The sequence below is a fragment of the Lepidochelys kempii genome, chromosome 2 (assembly GCF_965140265.1).
Source record: "Lepidochelys kempii isolate rLepKem1 chromosome 2, rLepKem1.hap2, whole genome shotgun sequence".
NCBI classification, from domain to species: Eukaryota; Metazoa; Chordata; order Testudines; family Cheloniidae; genus Lepidochelys; species Lepidochelys kempii.
This window is the reverse complement of record NC_133257.1, coordinates 255,543,879-255,565,562: the sequence shown is the minus strand read 5'-3', so window position 1 is coordinate 255,565,562 and position 21,684 is coordinate 255,543,879. Positions and strand designations below refer to the sequence as shown.

At 46.7% G+C, this 21,684-nt stretch overlaps 2 protein-coding genes across 11 annotated transcripts in view; one reads left to right on the top strand and one right to left on the bottom strand.

Annotated features, from left to right (window-relative positions):
* Nucleotides 1-21,684, top strand: part of NUB1 (negative regulator of ubiquitin like proteins 1) — a 374,196-nt gene that overhangs the window by 216,766 nt on the left and 135,746 nt on the right. Inside the window, exon 1 of one of the 2 annotated variants that reach the window (XM_073334645.1) lies at nt 4,206-4,209. The exons of the other annotated variant lie outside the window; for it this stretch is intronic. The gene's annotated coding sequence lies outside the window, so the exon portion shown is untranslated. Of the gene's footprint in view, nt 1-4,205; nt 4,210-21,684 lie in introns of those variants that run through there. 2 annotated transcript variants of the gene reach the window in all.
* Nucleotides 1-21,684, bottom strand: part of XYLB (xylulokinase) — a 142,555-nt gene that overhangs the window by 53,581 nt on the left and 67,290 nt on the right. The window lies entirely within an intron of this gene.

The window sequence follows — 21,684 nt, the reverse complement described above, 5'->3', positions numbered from 1 at the left end:
CTTGAAAATCTCACCCTCAAAGTTCTGAATTACACCCATAAAAATAATGTTGGTCAGAATTTCCCCTCTCCTTTCCTATTCCAAAAAAAGTAAAGAAAAAATTCATTCACAAAGTGAACAGGAACCAATTCTGGACCTCGGGCAACGTGTAAAGCCAGTGACTTTGTACCCACTTACACCAAATTTGGCTTCAAGTATGGACATTTTCATCCCTGAGTACAACTATTCTGAGAAGTTATGATTTGACAGTGGAAACTGTCTTGGCAACTTTAATTATAATTATCATGACTAATGTTACAAAAACATTGTACCTTTTTCATGTGCAAATGCTATCTCAAATTAATCTACTAATTGCATCATTGTTGCTTTTTGGCATGCAAGCTACCAGTTTGATTGCTGAAAAAACAACTCTTTCAAGGAGAGCACCTAAGCATGTCCTTAAGTCCCATTACTTCAGTAAGACCTAAGCACATGCTTAAGGGCTTTCCTGAATAAGGGCCTTAATCCTGCCTTCACTTACCATTAATGTGAGTTGCATCCCTGCATTTGAGAGCTGTACCTGAAACCCAAGATCTTGTAACACAGCAGCCTAATCAAAGGGCTGCTGGCCAGGCCACTACTCTACACTTCTGCTATCATGAACGACATAATGCAATACAGCTAAAAGACTTAAGCATTCTTCATTTGTCAAAAGTAATTAAACATATTACTGACTTTCTGCACAACTCCAAAGCCAGCTGGGAAAAGAGAAGTATGTCTCTAGATCCATTTGAGTGACAAGGTCACATCATCCCTCTCTCCTTTAGTTACATCTCCATCACTGAGGGTGTGCATCATGCTGTAAGTTAATCTGTAAAACTCTGGACAGTCTATCTAATGTAATTAGGTCTAGCTGTCCAAACAAGACAAAATAATATGGGATGGCATCTGAGGGTTCAGATTGGCTTGTAACCACCAACTGACAGAAATAGGTTAATATACAAATGTAATTCAAGAGGAGAACATAATAGTAGGCTTCTGTATAGTTACATTTTAAGAGAGAAAAGATTGGAGAAAAGGTTTCAAGACCTTCAAATTGCAGGTTAAAGAAATGCTACGTGCACTCGTTAAGAGCCTGATGTGGAAACGACATATCTGCTTAAGGCTGGGTTGTTGTTTTTTCTCCTGTGACATAAAAAGCTCATAAAATGTAATTTTCCCAATGTAGCTTACAAGAAATTGCTATTCAGTTCATCAACACAAACTAGTCATCACAAGGGGACACTCAGATGATTGTGAAAAGAATTAAGCATGTAAAAATGAGGACTAATTGGCTGAAACAGAATTTAGTAATGGGATACAGAGCCTATCACCGATAGATATTCCCCTCCCCCCACCGCCTTTGTCTGTCATAGCTGTTTATATTGGAAGCTCTTCAGGGCAGAGACATTCTCTGACCACACACACACCCTGCATCTAGGCACAATTTTGGGTGGGACTCTAGGCAATACACTAATAGATCACTGGTATGAAGAACTTGGCTCAGGACAGTAGTGGCCAAAATTTGTTAATATCCAATAATAGCTGTCCAGTGAGGTGTCAAAGAAATTGGTGGACAGTGTCTATGTCACCTTGCTGACTCTCAGCAGAAAGGCCAACAACTAAGATTGCAAATTCAGCACAGCTAATAACTTGGAAGTATATGAATAATCCCACTGACATTAGAGAGTCAATGGGACTACTCATGTCCTTAAAGTTAAGCGTGTTCTTAAAAGCTTTGCTGAAATTGGGTCTAAACTGGCAGAGAGAATGAACCAAGCTCATTTCTACAGGAGGTTCCTCAAGGTCAGGACTGAGCCATAATGGTAAAGCAGCTTTCACTGCTGTTGCCTATGCAATACCTCTTCTCCAGATAAGCAGAGGATTTCAGTTTCTGTCGCCATCAATCCTGCAATAAATGTGCTTTGTCTTGCTTTTGTTTTTTTTCTAACCTCCTGTGAGCTCTTGAAGAAGCACAGAAACCATTCCCACCACTGACTGAATCAAATGACAATGCTATATGAAGCAACAAAGCAAGCCCTGTTTTAAAATTAAAAAAACCCAAAAGAATGACAGTGTGAGAGGGGGAAAGAGACAGATCTGGTGTGAAAGGATATGAGAGACATTCATAAATTTATTTTTTATTAAACTGGATATATAAGTTAAATATCTCCCAAGATAAAATAAGTTTTACCCCTAAGACCAGTTCTCCAAGGCACCAATGGCCTCACAGGCTTTAAGGGGAATGTTTTTATTCCAACAAACTGTTTGAAACAACTTCTTCAATGTACTACATTAGGCACACATACTGCACATCAGACATAAGTTTCTCCTCCCACCCTCGGCCTTTTTAAAAACAATTTTATTATAGATATGCCAAGGGTAACCCCATTTTTAAAGTTATGTTTGAATTCCACTTGTTCTTGGAAGATCCCAAACTATTTATTGAGTAGTTAAAGATATTCTTCCATAAACATGCATTTCTTTTTATTCGCTTTCAAGGCCACAGAACAACTGAACTGAGACCTCGAAATGCCCATGGGTTTTTCAGGCATAGGATGCACTACAAGAGATAAGCAAGGGTCTAAGGAACATAGATATTGTACTCTGACGGATAAGGTACAGTAACTCCCCACTTAACGTCCTCTTGCTTAACATTGTTTCGATCTTACGTCCTTGCTCAATTACAGAACATGCTCCATTGAAAGTTGTGCAATGCTTCGCTATAACGTCGTTTGGCTGCCTGCTTTGTCCACAGCTGGCAGCCCCCCCGCCCTACCATCAACTCTCCTAAGCCCCCGCCACAGTGCCTCCCGTCCACTGGCAGACCCCAGGGATCAGCGCCTTATCCCTCCTCCCGCGGCAATCAGCTGGCTTGAGGCATTCTGGAGGGAGTAGGGAGAAGCAAGGACTCGGCGTGCAGGCTCCCCCTCTTGAACTATGCAAACCAGCTGATTGCCACAGGCAGGGGGGAGGCTGCGCTCCGAGACCTCACTCCTCCCCCCTGAAAGTCACAAGCTAGCTGATTGCCGCGGGCAGGAGGGAGGAGCGAAGACGTGGCGGTGCAGAGTAAAGGGGAAGGATGGGGGGTGAAGAAGAGGTGAATTAAGGGTGGACTTGGGGGAAGAGGCAGAGTGGGTGGGCTGAGGGTTGAGCCCCCCGCCCCTGGTGCTTGCAGAGTAGGGGAAGCTGCTGCTGCTGCACAACATGGTTCTCCTAGCCTACAGCACCTTCAGCCTCCTTGCCTGCCTCATTGTCTCCTCATTGCTGTGCCTGTGTGGGGTAAGGCAGGGGCACAGTACAGTACTATAGTTGGGAGGTATGTACAGTATGTTTGTGAACACACAACACGTGCACACTCCCCCCCCGGCAGCAATTCACTGTTGCTTTATGGCCCAGTGGTCCTGCTTGGGAATAGGGCTCTACACCAAGTGCTTGCGAGGCCACCAGCTGCCTGCAAAGCAGCTGTGGGTGGTGCACAGCAGAGGCCCTGCCTTGCTGTCTTGCTACAATGATGATTGTAGTATTAAATTGCTTGTTTAAAATGTATATAATGCCTTTTGTTTGGCAAAAAAAAAATTTCCCTGGAACCTAATTGCCCCTCCCCCCCCCCTTTACATTAATTCTTATGGGGAAATTGGATTTGCTTAACATCGTTTCACTTAAAGCTGCATTTTTCAGGAACATAACTACAACGTTAAGTGAGGAGTTACTGTATTCTGGACCGTGATGGTGGCCAAGAGACTCACTACCTTCTACATGTGGCAAGGAAAGTAGCTTACTGCATGTTCCCTAGCTTAGCAAATTGACTTAATTTTATGATCTTCAAATGTGAGGAACCCTAAGAGGGAGCAATTCTCAGTGTGTGTGGGTTTGTGGAGGATGAGTGTCTTCAAAAGATCTGAAAAAGCCCTTCTTATGCTTCACGAAATGCAGCAAAACAATTTCAAACATGGTCGTAAGGGAATATTTATGCCAAGCCTGCCCTGAAGCTTATTCCTATGTTAATCAAGATCCGAAATGTAAATTTACCTCTCAAGCATCTTTCACTTCAGTCCCAAATTTACCTCCCTTGCACATAATGTTGATGTCATCTCACTGTTTATTACTGAAAATGATTGACACTTGAAGTGCTGAATCATGAAATTGGGGTTGTACACTAGTTTGTTCACTTTAAAGCAATTGATCCCACATCATTTCAAGATTCCTCTTCTGCTGTTTTTCATTGTGCTCTTCATCCTGTCCCTTTGTCACACTGTGGCAGGGATGTGCTCCGCTCCTGCCTCTTTCCAGACAAATTTGGAGACCTTTCTTCCGGGAAAATACCCAGTGATTTATTTACATTTTTCATTCCCACCACCTTGACAGATTGTGCAGCAGCTTTAGCAGTATTCTGGGACTCTAAAGCTCCTGAGCCAGGCAGAGGGGAGACCTCCTGTGGCCTTGACTTAGAGTGACCATATTTCCCAAAGAGAAAATGCAACACCGCACGGGACTTGCCCAACCCTGCCTCTCCCTCCCTCCACATAGGATCCGTCCCAACTACCTGGCATCACCGTTCACCCGAGCCCCTCCCACCCCACACGGGGCTGGCCCAAACCCTCTGCCCCCCAGTACAGTGCCGGACCAATTCACCTGGCATCACCACTCGTCCAACTCCTGCTGCCTGGGGGCTGACTGCCTGAGCCCCGCACCTGGCACCACTTCTTCCACCCCCTCAAATGTTCCCCTGTGCCCACCTAGGAGGGCATGCCCCAATTTTTTGGCAAAACTGGGCATTTCGCATTTGCTCTTGCCAGCTGATGATCAGTTGGCAAGAGCAAATGGGACAAATACCCAGATTTGCCCAAAAAATTGAGACATCCAGGACAAGGCTTAAAAAGGGGACTGTCCTGGCCAAAACAGGATGTATGGTCACCCTACCTTGACTCTACCGGTCTATAGCTTTTCACCTTTTTGCTTCCCCCTTTGCACTTCCTTCCTGTGCCCTTGTACCTAATGAGCTTTTAACTGTCTCCAGCATATCCTCAGTCTGGCACAGTTCTCATATTCAGGTGTACATGAGGCAACTAATTGAAGTTGCAGTGATCAGAGTGCTGGATCAGCTGCTGTTGCCCACCATTCTGTCAAACACACACTTATATAGGTTGAAAGCTATCAATGAATCCTAACAATGTAAGGCCAGATCCTGCACACCTCTCAAAATATTCTCAGGCAACTGGATCTGATTTCAATGGAAAGTTTATCTGAGTACAGTATATAGGATTTGCCCCAAAGTGATATTATGAAAAGTGGTTACAAATACTAACAGACTGAGTCACATGTGGGTTATCTGTAAGATTCTGGAATCTGGACACCTACTCTGTTCCTATTTACACAGACTATGAGCCACATTCCTCTCTTAGTTACACTGTTCCTCTCCATTAAAACAAACAAAATATTACTTGTGTAACTAATAGCAGTTGGGCCTAGCTGTTTTCTATCACCATTCTGGTACTGTTTTAAGAAAACTATATTAGCTTCCAAAAGAAACAGGGGCTTCTGAACTAATGAGTCCCCTAACCATTTTGTTCAAGGTACAAAATGGTATCACCCGTGATTGACACATTTATTATGTTCTTCTTAAGGCTCAGATCCTCTGAGATGTTGTGCCTTCAACCCCTATGTATTTCAGGCAGAGTTTAGAACACCTGGCACCCTGCAGGAGGTGCTCAGCACCTCACAGGACTGCATCTTAAAAATGTAAACTAAGGCATTACTATCAATTTGGTATAAAATCCATTTCTTATACTAGAGTGCAGGCTTTATTTTTAGGTGTTTTGATCAACTATAGATTTATATCACTTCAAATTGGCATTTCTTTTTTACTACCTACTAGTATTTAAAGTTGGCATAGCAGACCACATTGGACATCTAGTCAGGTAAACCTATATACATAATGGAGTTGCTCTGGCAATTCTCCTTACCTCACAAAGTCTCCTGTGATTGTTCCCCCTACAGTTCAAATTTATCTTCCTCTGATGATCCCAGCTAGGTAAATCTCCAAACCTAAAGTCTCAAAGCCTGCATAATTACATAGTGCTAATAATCCAAACTTCTATTGTGACTAAAAAACAGAAGAGGCAAGAGGCTTCTAGTAGTGGTACTTTCTCCAATTCTCTCACAGAGCAAAGCATTTAAGCTAATGTATTACATTTAATGAGGAGTCAGGAACTTGTACTGCAAATAACAGATCAGATATAATTGGAACTTGTTCCACCCCACTAACCTACAGTATATCAATAAAAACAATATTCACATTGGATATTGGGTTCACTTCATTTGCATTTCTTAATTTAGTGTTTAAATAATTTAACAATAGTAACGACTTAATTCAAATTAAAATCTAGGGCAAAAATAAAACAATTTTAAAAAGCCATTAAAGATTTTTTTACATTCCATCTAAATTAATATTAGCCTTAATATTTTCAGTAAATGCTTTTTTATCCTCTTCCCACTGAAACAAACATGAAGTTTTCTCTGTGCAGCCAAGCTTTAGACAAACCTTGTTAGAGCTATTGGCATTATTTCAGGCAATTAATTAATATACATTTTTTTAGGAAAAAGTGCAAAGAGTGGCAGTAAAATGGATGAAGCTGTTTTTTAAAACACTGCATTCAATTGAGATAATTGCTCTTATTCAAACACATTCAAGAATGTGAGCTGGCTAGGGATATCCTATCCATTAGTTACACATTTCCTAGCCATTCTTGGCACTGCTCTTAAGTGTCAGAAACTCAAATCGCACAAACTGCAACAATAAAGCAAGACATAACTTCCTATATCTCAAACGGTAGTGGTAGATTGATAATTAACATATGTTCCCATAAAAATAACTTAATTAAATTAAGGTTGTAAATATGTATGTATTAATTTAGAACAGTATTATCAAAACACTATTAAAATGTTTGAAAGCCACAACATTTGGAGTTAAGGTTCTGCAAACTACCTCAGCTCTGACCTTGTTTTCACTCCCGTTATTGACAACCCAGTGAGGGCCAAATTTCAGACCTAGTATAAGTAGGCACAACTCTATTGCCTCAGTGGAGTTATACCAACTTACTCCACATCTCAGTTTAGTGCATCATTTTTTAGTCCATTGATAGAAAGTGAATAAAGTTCCCCGAGGAGGAGCTGTCTAGTAAATTTTTCAAGACTGCTCAAGGGTTTGGAAATTAAGACAATCCTACTGTGACACATGTCCAGAAAGGGTTAAGCATCCTGCAGGATAAATCACTCAAATTCAACCCTTAAAAACATATGGGGAGATAATATTGGTGTTTTTGTGTTTACACATATACACTGGTAGAGGTCAACAATGTAATCAAACGGTCCCTGTCTATGCTGCATTCTGTTAATTCACAGATCAAAACAACATCTTAACATTTAAATGAACTGTAAACATAGGATACTGCTGCATTCACCTCTCTTTGAAATGTATAGCAAATCGACAAATGGTGGAAAAAAAACAGGCAATTGCCTTATATTAATTCGTGTAGCTCAGTACCGGTGATGCTTAGGAAATAGGCGAAACAATATGCAATCAGGGTGACTTTGAAGTAGGTCTAAGGACTCTGACCTGTCAAAGAAGGCCTGGACCTGTATAAGACCCTTGGGTCCTGATCCTGTTATCTCAGGTTTCATGCAAGGGAAGCCTAAGCCATAAGGACTGAGATCCCAGTTCTGACTGGACCGCCCTGAATATAAACATGGGACTATAACCTATGGACTATTTCTGAATGAACTCTTTGCATTTACAACACTCCATTTCTGCTATGAAACTGAATCTCAAGGTTGACTCATGCCTGTATGTATACTGCTCTTTTAACCAATTCTCGCTCTCTTTTCTTTAATAAATGTTAGTTTAGTTAATAAGAATTGGCTGTAAGTGTGTATTTGGGAAAGGTCTGGAATATTCATTAACCTGGGAGGTAATGTGTCCAGTCCTTTGGGTTGGTAGAACCCTTTTTTATATGAGGAGTAAGATTTTCAGAAATCCTCATCATACCTGACTTTGGTGTCCAGGTGGAGGCCTGAGGCTGGGTTACTTTAAGGGAACTGTGTTGTTGACTTCTGAGTAACCAGTGAGGTATAATAGAAGCTGCTTTGTGCTGGCTTAATAAGTATTGGAATATCCACCAGCTTTGGGGGTTGCCTGCCCCATTCTTTGCAGTTCACCCTAATCGAGTGACCTCAGCTGGCTCCTCTGGGATTCCAGTCACACCTACACGCTGGTATTCAGATGAGAAAGTGGTCAAATCAGTGGGAAAACTCTTGTAATAATTACTCGTGAGTAACAGTTTGGCAGAAGTTTGTAATTTATAGTGTGTTTGAGTTTGCATCAGAACTTGTAGCTGAAAGAACTTCAAAATACTTAATTATGAATCAAAGGGGTCTAAAAGAGAAAAACAAAGACAAAAACCCACCATGTACTGAGAAAAGAAGATTACTTACATGTAACTGGAGTTCTTTGAGAGGCGCCTCTGCATATTCCCACCTGTGGGATCAAGGCAAATGCACCACAAGCTTCCAGAATCTTCTGGAAAGTAATGTCCATCAGATCCACTCAACCTTCCCTTCCCCAGATCCCAGAGGACTCAGAAGGTATAAAGGAGGGGGTGGCCCCAACAGCCCCTTAGTTCTTTCCACTAATTTGGATATTCCTAACCTGATAGTTTAAGGAAGCGGGGAAGGTGGGCAGGGAGCGTGAATATGCAGAGGCTTATGTCAAAAAACTCATGTTACAGAAAAGTAACCTTCATTTCTTCTTCAAGCAGGTTCTGCACATTTCCACTTGTGCAAGTTTAGTGAGTAGTACAATACCCAGGAAGATGGGCTGAAAGGTTCTCAGTAAACATGGACAGCAGAACTGCCGAAAGAAACATCAACTCTGGAAGCCACACCAGAGTGAATAGAGGTGACTCAACTTCTTGCACTCCAAAAATAAAAAAAAGTATTAATGATGGTAATTTGTTTGGGAATGCTTGCATACAGCTTCAGTATCAGTCATGCAACATGCTGTGGTGAAGAAAGCATGAGGGTATGCCATGGATAAGGACCAACAATTCCAGGAGGTTGAAGTCCTGTCAGGTGGTAATAATTGTGAAACAGTGCATTTTACATGATGGACTGACTCCTCCATTGTCAGCTCCATTTCTCCAAGGGTTTTGGGAACTTGTAGATAAGTTTGGGGGCCATATAAAAAAATGAAATATGCAAAGTATGATATGACTCTGCATATGCAAAGTATGATACCTGCCTCCCTGAATGTAAGTGAGACTCAGGGACAGATAGACATTTCATCTCTTTCCGACTACTACTAGAAAGCCCAAGCATCTTAGACAGTTAGGATGGAGCTGTAGGAAGGACCACCTAATCATTAGGCTTGTATCTCAGTAACCATAAGCTAACAAGAATGGTATCTTCATAGTGATATAGTACAGAGACTAATATGACCAATGCTTAAATGGGAGCCTATGAGCTTTATGAAGATACACACTACAGAATACTAGACACTGTGTATGTCATGTACACGGTAGGTTGCAGGGCTGCTGCTAGCAGGTCAGGCTTCTATACCAGATATGGACTGGTTACAGAGCTTCCTTCTCAAAGAGATACACCAGCTGTATCTTTCATTATATCCTTCAATGACTACCAGGTATATCTGTTGCATGCTCAGATAAGGTATGTTACACACATTAGCAACTCGTGGCTGAACAGTATAATAGTTTAGCATTATTTTACAGTGTACTCCATGGTGCAGGTGGAAGTGGACATAAAACGTCTCCTTCCTGGCTTAGAACCAAAAGCTAGTTATAATTGAATGTAGGTAGCCAGGAGCCCAGTAATGTTATAATAAAATTTCCTCCCAGGAGAGGAATCCATCAGCATATTTAGGGAATATCAGAGTAGTTATCACAGCCCCTCATACAGCTCTAAATCTAAATAGGACCTACAGTACTCTGTATCTTCTCTGCAGAACCTTCACAACGTGTCTTTTAATTTCCTGAAGATGAAGAAAAAGGATTCCATCCATCTCTTTTTTTGCCTTTGTATTTGCAGGTTACAAAGAGGGTCAGAAGCCAATAGGCAGTCCTTTCTGAAGCATCAGATGTATCCTGTAACACCTTAATCTGTTTCTCTTACAAAGGTTGCATAGGAGAGAAATCTTCAGATCAATGACAGGTTTCAGAGTAACAGCCATGTAAGTCTGTATTCGCAAAAAAGAAAAGGAGTACTTGTGGCACCTTAGAGACTAACCAACTTATCTGAGCATGCTCAAATAAATTGGTTAGTCTCTAAGGTGCCACAAGTACTCCTTTTCTTCAGATCAATGAGATCTCAGAATCAATAGGTCTGAGGTAGGTACAGTAGCACATTGTAAGGGAGCTTCTAATCCAAACATCAGTTCTTGGTCTGTCAAATCTTCATATATATTCTCATAAATTTGGTCCTGGGCAGCTGAATTTCTGTTAGAGCAGTGCTTCCCAGCCTGTGAACCATGGCTCCCTGGGGGAGCCACAAAGTGTTCATGAGAGAGCCTCAAGTATCTGGCAAAAATATTTAATCAATATGCCCACTTTTTCTAATTAAGAGACTATTAAACAAGGCTTAAAAATCATCTGTGTCTTATATTATGCTGTTGCTGCTGCCAGGGATGGGTGCCTCTCTGTGCCCTCCGCTCCAGCAGGAGCCTCCAGCAGAGGGACTTCCTTCTGGAGGAAGCATTCAGCAGGAAGCTTCCTGGAGTACAGGGCAGAAAGAAGTTCCCAATACTGGTAGCAGCAGCAGTACCAGTAGACAGGAGCAGAGGACTAAGGGAGAGACAGAAGCATGTTATCTTTATAATGGAATGATTTTTATGAAGTGCTAAGCCTACATGTAGAAAACATTAGGCTAAAAATGATTATTTTAATAAAGTCAAACAGAAAAGGAAGAAAAGTAGACAATATGGTAATTACATTTTGTCTGGATTTTCCTGTTTTGGTATTACTAGGGAAAGTCCACAGCCCACATTGTGTCTCCTGTTTTCAAGTGTTAGTAAATTAAAGTACGAGGCCAGGGAAACTACGGAGACACTTAGAAACCCAACAAATTGAATGTACTGAACCTAACACTTCTAGGTAGGAATACTAATATACTAGATATGAAAGAAAAAAAAATCAGGAAATTCATGAAATAGCCTTGTCTTTGGAGATGCCACATTGAAAGGGGAAAGGAGGACTTGTGGCACCTTAGAGACTAACAAATTTATTTGAGCATAAGCTTTCGTGAGCTACAGCTCACTTCATCGGATGCATATAGTGGAAAATACAGTGGGGAGATTTTATATACACAGAGAACATGAAACAATGGGTGTTACCATACACACTGTAGTTACTAAGATATTTCCAGTGTTATCAGACTTCTTAAAACAAGAGAATGAAAAAGATCAAACTGCTATTAAAGACCTACTACTAAATTCATGTATCTGTATTGTATTCCCATTTTGATCAACTTTTTCCTGGAGTTGAACGTGAGTTTCCATGAACATCAATCTCTGTCTGGTTTCAAAACCTGTTCTCAGGAACAGCTGACTCCATTCCAACTTTGAGTATCTCACCTCAAGAAAATCTCTAGAATCATCAAGTACTTATACGCTAAGGATCAAGTTTTCAAATCTAACAAACAAAGAATTCCAGTGTCCAACTTGAATCTAGTGTCCTGAATCAGTATTTAAAAAAAAAAAAAAGGTACTTGGTTGTGGGGAGCCACCAAGTTTTAAAATATTTGTAAGGGAGCCGTAGCTCCCTTACATTTGGGAACCACAGTCTTAGACAACTTAGTCCTTACAGAAACCTCAACAGTCCCTACCCAGAACCAAGGGAAATGACAGTTCCAGAACCAAGTAAACTGGATTCTAAGAATTCTGACAGTAGAAGAGTCTAAGAATGGATGGTCCTTCTGTCCCCACATAAAGGGCAAGGGTCTCATAGATGGAGCAATAGAAGGAGGGAAACACTCTCAGACTAGCAGGGCATTGAGTGTGAAAATGCCAAACAGGAAGCACAATGTAAAAATACTATCCACTGTCCAGATCTGATCTGATCAAAAACTTGTAATGCATTTCCCATTTCAACTGTTGTAAGGACCTCCACACTGGCCCTCCTTGCTCACACTACTATATTGAGCACAGAATCAATAAGCGAGCAGTTCTGCAAAGATTATGGTGGTGGAACTGCAGTACCATATTCCACTGACCTGACAGAACCACTAGAAAAGTGACAGAACAATCGAAGGCGTCAGATCCTCACGTTTGCTAGATCCGAGGCAACCTGATCCCTTCTTGACAATGAAGCTTGACTCTGCATCCAGGTTCTCACCCTGGATCCATGGTTGGCAAGCTAGCTAGATCCAGACTGGTTAGAGGATCTGGATCTATACTTGTCAACAAGAGATCCATGCTAAGCTTTAAAAAAAAAAAAAAAAAAAAAGCTCTTGATCCTTGCTCTGTTGTGGATCCAGGTTCTGCAGCTCCCGGATCCATGCTTGGCTGCCAGACCCAGATCTTGCAACTCTGGAACCATGTGTGGCTGCTGGATCCAGATCTGGGTATTGCAGCCACAAATCCATGCTTGTCTGAAGGTTCTAGGATCTGCAGATCCAGATCCTTTGGAAACTGGATCCAATAGCTAGAGAGCCATGTTAGGCACATAGCTAGGTCTCCTAGGTCAACCTGGAGAGGAACATTGATGATGAACAACATGAGGAGCTTTCCCTGTCAGTAGGGGTGTATGAGGCAGCCTTCCCATTCCTGTGAGTCCAGACAAAGCCTGTGACAGACAGGCATCTCCTCTTTTCTTTTAAAAAACAAACTGGACAGACTAAATGACAAACTATAAGCCAAATTTGATCTGAAAGGACAGAGAATAGGAATAAACCAGGAGGAAAGCATTGAGGCCATTGTGTGAGATCCCAGCTCACTGCACTCTTGACGGTTAGAAGGAATTAAGACCACTTCCCCTTTTATACCCTCAGAACCTCCAAGATGAGTGAGGAGGGAAGGGTGAGTGATCCCAATGGACACTGCTTTTCAGAAGGTTTCATAAGCTTGTTGTGCAGGCACCTTGATCACACAAATGGGAATATGTAGAGGCCACTTGAAGAACGTACAGTTTGTCTAAAATACAATTCATTCTCTTCAATAAACATTCCAGAAGTACTTCATTCTAGCGTTCCACCACTTTAAGGGCCAAATTCTGGACTTCTGTGGGTACCCAATATCCACATCCAAGGGCAAAATTCAACATTTAGTAATTAGCTTTGATGTCACACTGTCTGGAGCACAAGTGTTCAGTCCTTGGTAAATGTAAGTTATTTAACTAGAAACACTTAATTGGACAAGCTCCTCTGGCCTTCCCCCAGCCCTGCTCCACCTTAGGTATTCAGGTATGCTCCCCAGCAGCCAGGCCCTTCTCCCTCTAAAGGCAGAGAGAGACTCTCTGCTCCTGGCCCACTGCCCTCTTATAAGGGCCAGCTGAGCCCTGATTGGGGCATGGCCACAGCTGATGCTGCTTCCCCAATCAGCCTAGGAGCTGCTTGCCCCCAGCCACAGCCCTCTCCTGGGCTGTTTTAAGTCCCTCAGGGCAGGCGTGGGGTGACCACCCCGCTACAGTGATTATCATCTTCTCTCACATACTGTTCACAGAGTTCCCATTACGTAGGTTGATTCTGGGTGTTAAACTACAGTACTATTTTGTATGTTCCAAGATGACCACTGAATAGACCACAATAAGTTACCTTATTTTCAGAATTTCTGTGCGTCCAGCAGCTCCAACTGGAGATCACTTATTTAGGTGCCTAAATAAGGGTTCCTACATAAGGTATAAAGACTCACCTCTACTTCAGCCCCTATACATTGGATAAAGGGGCTGGAGTAGCGAAAAAGAGCTCTAGCAGCCCTGGTTCTGACTGGGGGAGAATCTCCACCTTATAGCCCCCAAAGCCTGCATGAGCTACAGGGATTCTCATTTGTTGCAAATATTCTGAGCAGTCCATTAGCTGCCCACAGGGGAATGCTGTAAATTAGACCAGCTCTCAGAACTGGTGGTGTCTTTCCTTTTACAAATTAATATTGAACATAATTAGAGATTCTAAATAATAAGCATTCATTATAACTATAAACAGAAAACACTATTATATGCCGGGTAACAGATTAATTTATTTGAACATAACTTGGGTATCTCTAGAATCTAAAATTATGGTCAACTGATTTATCATTTAGTAAAGCTCCAGGATATTTATATATGTGCCTTATCACTGGTAGAAGCTTTCTGCAGCGTTACTGTTCCAATATGTTGTGTTCAGTAAGTTCATATAGGCTTAGGGAAAGATTTCTAATCATTTTATAGTTGATAGTTTGTCAGGGATAAATCAATTTTTAGGACCACCACTCTGCCACTGACATAAGATGACAGAACACAATAATTGGCATGGCAAAAAACATCCTACTGTGTTAACCTACTGAACACAACATATCAAAACAATAACACTGCAGAAAGCTTCTATCAGTGATAAGGCACATATTTAAATATCCTGAGGCTTTACTAAATGATAAATCAATTGACCATAATTTTAGATTCTAGAGATACCCAAGTCATGTTCAAATCAGTTAATCTGTTACCCAACAAATGCTGCTATTTGCTATTTATGTTTATAATGAATGTTTATTTTTTAGAATCTTTAATTATGTTTAATATCAATTTGTAAAAAGAAAGACACCACCAAGTATCCATGTGTAAGACAACACAGATTTTCTGATAGACTATTCAGTACACTATGATCCCCATACAACTGTTCCTCTTTTAGTTTATCTCAAATGCAATAAAGTAAATAAGTAAAACTATATATATAGACCCAAGCCAGCTGGGTATAGCAAAGTAGCCCTATTGGGATCCAGGAAGTGCTAAAGGATCACCCACAAGCCTAAGAAGGGGGTCCACAGGACCTGGAAACCAAATAATTACAGGGGACAACTAATGAAATAACAGCAACAGGAGTGCGGTCAAAGGGTCAAACGAAGGGAACCAGACGGGGACACCGAGCAGAGAACCCCAGACAGCACACACTGCTCCTCAAAGGCGTCAAGGGAGTCAGTGGACGCCGCCCAGAGGAACTCTGCCCAGATACATGAATGGACGGAGGATCGGAAATAGGCCCCACAGTCACAGGAGACTCCATCAGCCAACCTCCTCACCCTGGTTTTATAGATGGCCACTTTAGCCAGGGCTAGGAGGAGGTTGACCAGGAGGTCCCGTGACTTTGTGGGGCCACGAACAGGGAGTGCACAGATAAGGAGGTGAGAGGACAAGTGCAACCAAAAACGTAACAAAATATTCGTGAGGAGCCGGAACAGGGGCTGCAACCTGGCGCACTCCAGGTAAACATGCGCCAGGGTCTCCCTCACGCCACAAAAGGGGCAGGTGTCTGGGATAGGGGTGAACCGTGCCAGGTACAAGCCCATGCTCACGGCCCCGTGAAGGAGCTGCCAACTGATATCCCTAGCGGACCTTGGGACCAGAGTGGAGTATAGGCTGGACCACTGGGGCTCCTTACCCTCCAGAGGTGGGAGGAGGTCCCACCACTTTGTATCGGGGCAGGACACGAGGGTGAGGATGTGAAGGGTGTGGAGCACAAGCGTGTATAGATGTTTCCTCGACGTGGTCTGGAAGCGGACCGGCTGCAGATCTTGCAGCCGGCTCACGATGAAGGGGCCGGGGGGCCTTCAGGTCCATGGGGAAGGGGACTGATGAAAAGGTCCGGAGGGCCTGGGGTGGAGGGTGGGTGGGGCGTGCCCTCTCTTAGGACCTGGTCAAGGTAAACCCGAGCAGCAGGCGGCAAAGCAGCCCTCACCTCCTGAAGTACACGCCGGGGAGTACGAGGCCTGGAGAGCCCCGTGCGTGAGCGAGCATCGGGGATCCAGCCAGTCTCCCCAGTCGTAGTCCAGGAGGTCTCCGACTCTCATGACTTCTGCCAGGACCAACCTCTGGCGCACCGAGGGGGACTCCGCCACCTGCACACGAAGCTGGGGGTTGTGTAGAAGGGGCTCCGCGAGGAGATCTGCCCCCATGGTGGCCGCCACGGACCTGGTCACTGAGAACAGTTTCCAGGTCTGGAGGAGATCCTGGTAGAAGACCAGCAGCCCAGAGATGTCTCGCAGAAGACCTCTCGGATGGAGATAAAGGAGCTGCCAGTCACATTGGAGCCCTCAGAAGCGGCGCAGGAAGGCGTGCACCAATACACTCCACGCCGGACTACCTGCACCAAAAAGGAGCCTCTGCAGGGCCTGGAGGTGGAAGACATGGACCTGAGTGTGTAGATACTTCAGGCCCTGTCCTCTCTCCTCCAGGGGTAGATGGAGAACCCCTGCAGAGACCCAGTGCAGTCCTGACCAGAAGAACTCCAGAATCAATGTCCGGAGGTGGGTCAGGAAACCTGGGGCTGGGACCAGGGTGTTGAGCCGGTACCAGAGCATGGACAGGACTAGTTGATTAAGCACCAGTCCTCTCCCTCGAAGGGAGAGGCACCAGAGTAGTCCTGTCCATTTCCGGAGCTGCTCTATCACCCTGCCCTCTAAACCATGCCAGTTCTCCGGCGGAGACGGATGTGTGGCAGAAAGGTAAACCCTGAGATAGAGCAGCGGACCCGCGCTCCACTGGATGGCCTGAAGCGTGGGTGTGAGGGAGATCGCCTGCCACCCATCCCCTACCACCAGGCCAAAGCTCTTGACCCAGTTGACCCGGGCAGAGGAGGCTGCCGAATAGATGGTCTGGCAAGCCTCCACCCATGCCAAGTCACCCGGGTCCTGGACCACAAGGAGCACATCGTCAGCATACGTCGACAAGACCAGCCACAGCTCCAGCTCTCGCAGCACCAACCCCATAAACCTCCTACAGAGGAGATAGAGGAAGGGCTCGATCGCCAGAGCGTACAGCTGGCCTGAGAGGGGGCACCCCGCCGTATTCCTCGCCCGAAGCTGACCAGTTTGGTCAGGGTCCAGTTGAGCCTGACCAGACACTCTGCAGAGGTGTACAGCACCTGTAGAAAACCCACAAACTGGGGTCCGAAGCCAAACACTCACAGAGTGCTCAGGAGATACCCATGGTCCACCCTGTCAAATGCCTTCTCCTGATCCAAGGACAGGAGGGCAAACGACAGACCATCCCTACATCCGAGCTCCAAGAGGTCCCAGACCAGATACAGGTTATCAAAGATGGTGCGGCCTGCGACAGCGTAGGTCTGGTCTGGGTGGACCACATCCACCAGCACGGACCCTAGCTGCAGTGAGATGGCTTTCACTACAACTTCGTAGTCCGTGCTAAGGAGCAAGACGGGATGCCAATTTAGTAAATCGCGGAGGTCCCCCTTCTTTGGCAATAAGGCGAGCACGGCTCGCCTGCACAAAAGAGGAGGACCCCGCCCTGCAAAGACTTGGCCCAGACGGTGACTAGGTCTGGGCCGAGGACATCCCAGAACACGTGGTAGAACTCCATGGTCAGCCCGTCCATGCCCTGAGATTTATTGGTGGGCATGCGGTGCAGGGCTTCCGAGAACTCAGCCAGAGTGAGAGGCAGTTCTAGCTGGTCTCGGTCGCCCACGCTGACCGTAGGGAGGTCGTCCCAGAGCACTCTGCAAGCGTTAGAATTTGTCAGATCCAGGGGAAAAGGGCCTGCGTAGGAGGCCCTGGCCCTCCCACACATCTCTGCCGGATCCATGAGGGGGGTGCCATCCTTTGCTAGGAGGCATGTGACATGCTTCTTTTCTTGGGCCCCCTCTTTTTCTCCAGGGCATAGAAGAAGCGGGAGCCGCGATCCATCTCCCGAAGGAGGCAGATGCGGATGTGGGATCGAACAAAGGCACCCCGGGCCCGATTGCCCTCGAGGTCCTGGAGCTCCTCCTGCTTCTCTCGGCATGCCCCGCAGAGGGATAGATCCTCGGGTCTGGCAGTCAGATACCTCTCCAGCTCTAAGACCTCCCATTCCAACTGCTCTATCGCCGCATCCCTTCGTCGGCTGGCGCCCCGGGTGTAGTCACGGCAGAAGAGCCGAGTGCGCCATTTCCCCAGGTCCCAACACTGCTGCTCCGAGGGAAAGGCACACTGCTGCCCTCACCAGGCCAGCCAGAACTCCCAGAAGGACTCCACAAAGCCCACATCCTCCAACAAGCTGTTGTTGAAATGCCAATAGGCCGGCCCTGGCCTCTCTGCACAGAGAGAGGTCATCACGGTGGCTAAATGATGATCAGAGAATGGGGACAGCCGGATGCTGGAGGAGTGGGCCCATGAAAGGTGGAACCTTGATATATAGATGCGGTCCAACCGGGAGTGGTGCGACCAATGGACCTCCACCCGGACAAAGGTGAACATCGAGATGTCGTCCAGATGGTGGTCGCACCAGACGTCCACGAGAGAGTGATGTTCAACTATCTCCCGGAGGATGTCTGCAGCAGCCAGGCACTGCTCGGTCTCCGAGCAATCCCGCTCCTGGAGCGTGTTATTAAAGTCCCTGCCCAGGACCAGGCACTCGTGAGGATCCAAGGTACCGAGGAAGGCGGACGCCTGCTGATAGAAACGCAGCTGTTCTGGGCCCAATGTCGGGGCATAGACATTGATGAGATTGATCACGAACCTCTCCATGAGGACCCGGAGGTGCAGCAGGTGACCCGGCACAACCTCAGCGACCCCCAGCACCTCGGGCCGTAGGTCGGGGGAGAACAGGGTTGGCACTCCAACCATACGAACTGTGAGATGGCTAAAGTAGACCCTGTCCCCCCATTCCAGCCGCCAGCTGTCTTCAGCAGCGGGATCCGTATGGGTCTCCTGCAGGAAAACCACAGAGTACCCCCCCCAAAAAGGAAGAAGAGCACCTGGCACCTGCGGAGAACCATCCTACGGCCCTGGGTGTTCAATGTTGCGATGATGATAGGTGCCATGAGGACGGCTGGGGTGGATCCTCGCCAGCAGGGTCACTCGCGGTCCCCGTCGGGCCACGCAACAAACCGTGACCTACCCCGTAGGTGAGTAAGGAGTCACAGAAGAGGTGGACCTGCTGGTAGGCCGTGGCGGCCTGCTTCTCGGTCCTTTTACCCTCCCCAGTGAGGGCCCTCGTGGCTCGGAGGATTTGATGGAAGTCCCCCCATCGCTGGAGAGAGAGCTTCACCTTATTATGGGAGCCACAGACATCTTCAAGGAACTCCCGCAGCTCTTCTTGCAGCGTATGGGGGGCCAGGGTCACTGGCCCCAGCTATTCTCAGGAGGGGCCTCTGACACAGCCCCGTGGCCTACCAAGACAGGCAGGCAAGGGGCAAATCCCCGACGTGGCGCCCGATGGGCCAGCGCCACGCGGCCCACCTCAAACCCCAGCTCAATTGCGGGTGGCGGAGGGAAGATAGCAGCCCCTGGTGGGTCAGGACAGGGAAACACAGAGGCCGCTCCCTGGGGGCTATCCTCTGGGAACGAGGAGGTGACAGCCCCAGGGGCAGCAATGGCATCACGAGAGGTGGAAGGGATAAGGACGGGGTTGGCATTAGGGGCAGGACAAGGATCAAGAGCAGGGGCCGGGTAAGGATCAGGAATAGGGGCAGGGGTCAGGAGCAAAGTCGGGGAGAGGAACAGAGGCAGGATCCTGGGCCCCAGTAGCTGGGCCATTGGGAGGTGGCCCCTCTCGGTTGGGCTCAGGGATCTTAGGAGTGGGAAGGGGACCCCCAATGAGGCCGGGCTCTGGCTCCATGGCTGGCGTGGAAGCAATGGCATCAGGAGGTAGACAGTCTGCAGTGGGGTCCCCGCCCAGGAAGGAGGTCGGTTGCCCCACACCTACGAGGGATACCCCATGGGACTCGGGTCCCGGCCGCAAGGCACCAGCCGTTGCCTCAGTAGGCTCGGCGGCTGTCAGCAGGGTGCCACCTGCAGCCGGGCTGATGGAGGAGCCCAGGGGACCCTCGGGGGCTGGAGCAGAAGCAGTGGTTAGAGGGAGGGATGGGGAAAGGGGGGCGGGGGTGAGGTCGTCCTCCCCCTGGGTGACTGGGGTCAGACCCAGGGCCTCGATCTCCTCATAAATGGAGGGGAGATCACCTTCCACCACCCCGGGGTTTTCCCCGCCGGCACACGAAGCGACAGTCACCTCGGGGCTCACATGGGCTTCAGGTGGTAATGGGGCATGAGGGGCTGCAGCTGCACTAGGGGAGGAGGGAATACAACAGCATAGGGGGTGTAGTTAAAAGGGGTTCAAACTAAAATGGGGAGGGGCACAAGCCCATGGGAGGGGGCATGGGCACACTGAGCAAGGCACTAATCAGGGCAGGGGAACCGCATGGGAAGCGGGGAGAACCAGGCTGGAAGTAGGACAGGGAACCAAGGGGCTAGCTTCAGAGGCTGGGGCGGGGCAAACAAACAAAAGCTGCAGAGGGAAAAGGGCGGGGCAGGCAAACAAACTGAAGCTAGTATGGGAGGCTGGAGAAAAGGGGAGGGGCAAAAGGCTGCAAGGGGCAAATGGGGCAGGTAGCAAGGCGCAAAGCTGTGGGGGGGCACGTGCGCCTGCACAAAAAGTCAGTGTGGGCTGGCTGCTGCTTCTGGCCCAAATGGTGGTGAAAGGGTGTGGCAAGCCAGGTGAGCAGCTGAATCCCAGAGGCAGGAGCTGAAGGCAGATGGTAAGTGTCCAGCGATGGTGGTGGGGGTGGGGGCAAAGGGGGACACACGGATGGACTAGGGGGCAGGCTCCACACCACACCCCGTGTCCCCACAAACTCAGTCAAAACTCCCATCACAAGAGCACAGTTCAAAAGTTAATCAGTCTAGAGAGAGAAGGGCTACAAGGGTTGCAGTGTGCCTCTGAGAGTAGCATAAACTACCTGGCAGCACGGGACCCAAGGGAACAAGGTTGAAACTCTGCCACAATAGTTTTATCTTGTGGGAAAGCTAGTTAATTTGTGCAAATAGGCTCTATTTAGAAGCTGATCCAACATAATAAGGCACCTTCCAAATACAGTTTGCATTTTACAGGAACCAACACAGTTGATAAGCATATATCAAGATGGAACAGGAAGAAGAGCTAAAGCATGATTTAGTGACATACTCAGTGTGACAAAGTTCCTCCTCTACCTTGGTGGGTCTTGTGTTTATTGGTGGATTTGCTCATCTTGGAGCTTCACGACAGCCCTTAGTTTGGCCGTTTTTGTGAACCCACAGTGCAGGTAAACTCCTCCTGTGTCTGACCAGGAGTTGGGAGGATTTGGGGGGAACCCGGGCCCGCCCTCTACTCTGGGTTCCAGCCCAGAGTCCTGTGGAATGCAGCTGTCTAGAGTGCCTCCTGGAACAGCTGCGCGACAGCTACAACTCCCTGGGCTACTTCCCCATGGCCTCCTCCCAACACCTTCTTTATCCTCACCGTAGGACCTTCCTCCTGGTGTCTGATAATGCTTGTACTCCTCAGTCCTCCAACAGTATACTTTCTCACTCTTAGCTCCTAGAACCTCTTGCTCCCAGCTCTTTACACGTGCACCACAAACTGAAGTGAGCTCCTTTTTAAACCCAGGTGCCCTGATTAGCCTGCCTTAATTGATTCTAGCAGCTTCTTGATTGCCTGCAGGTGTTCT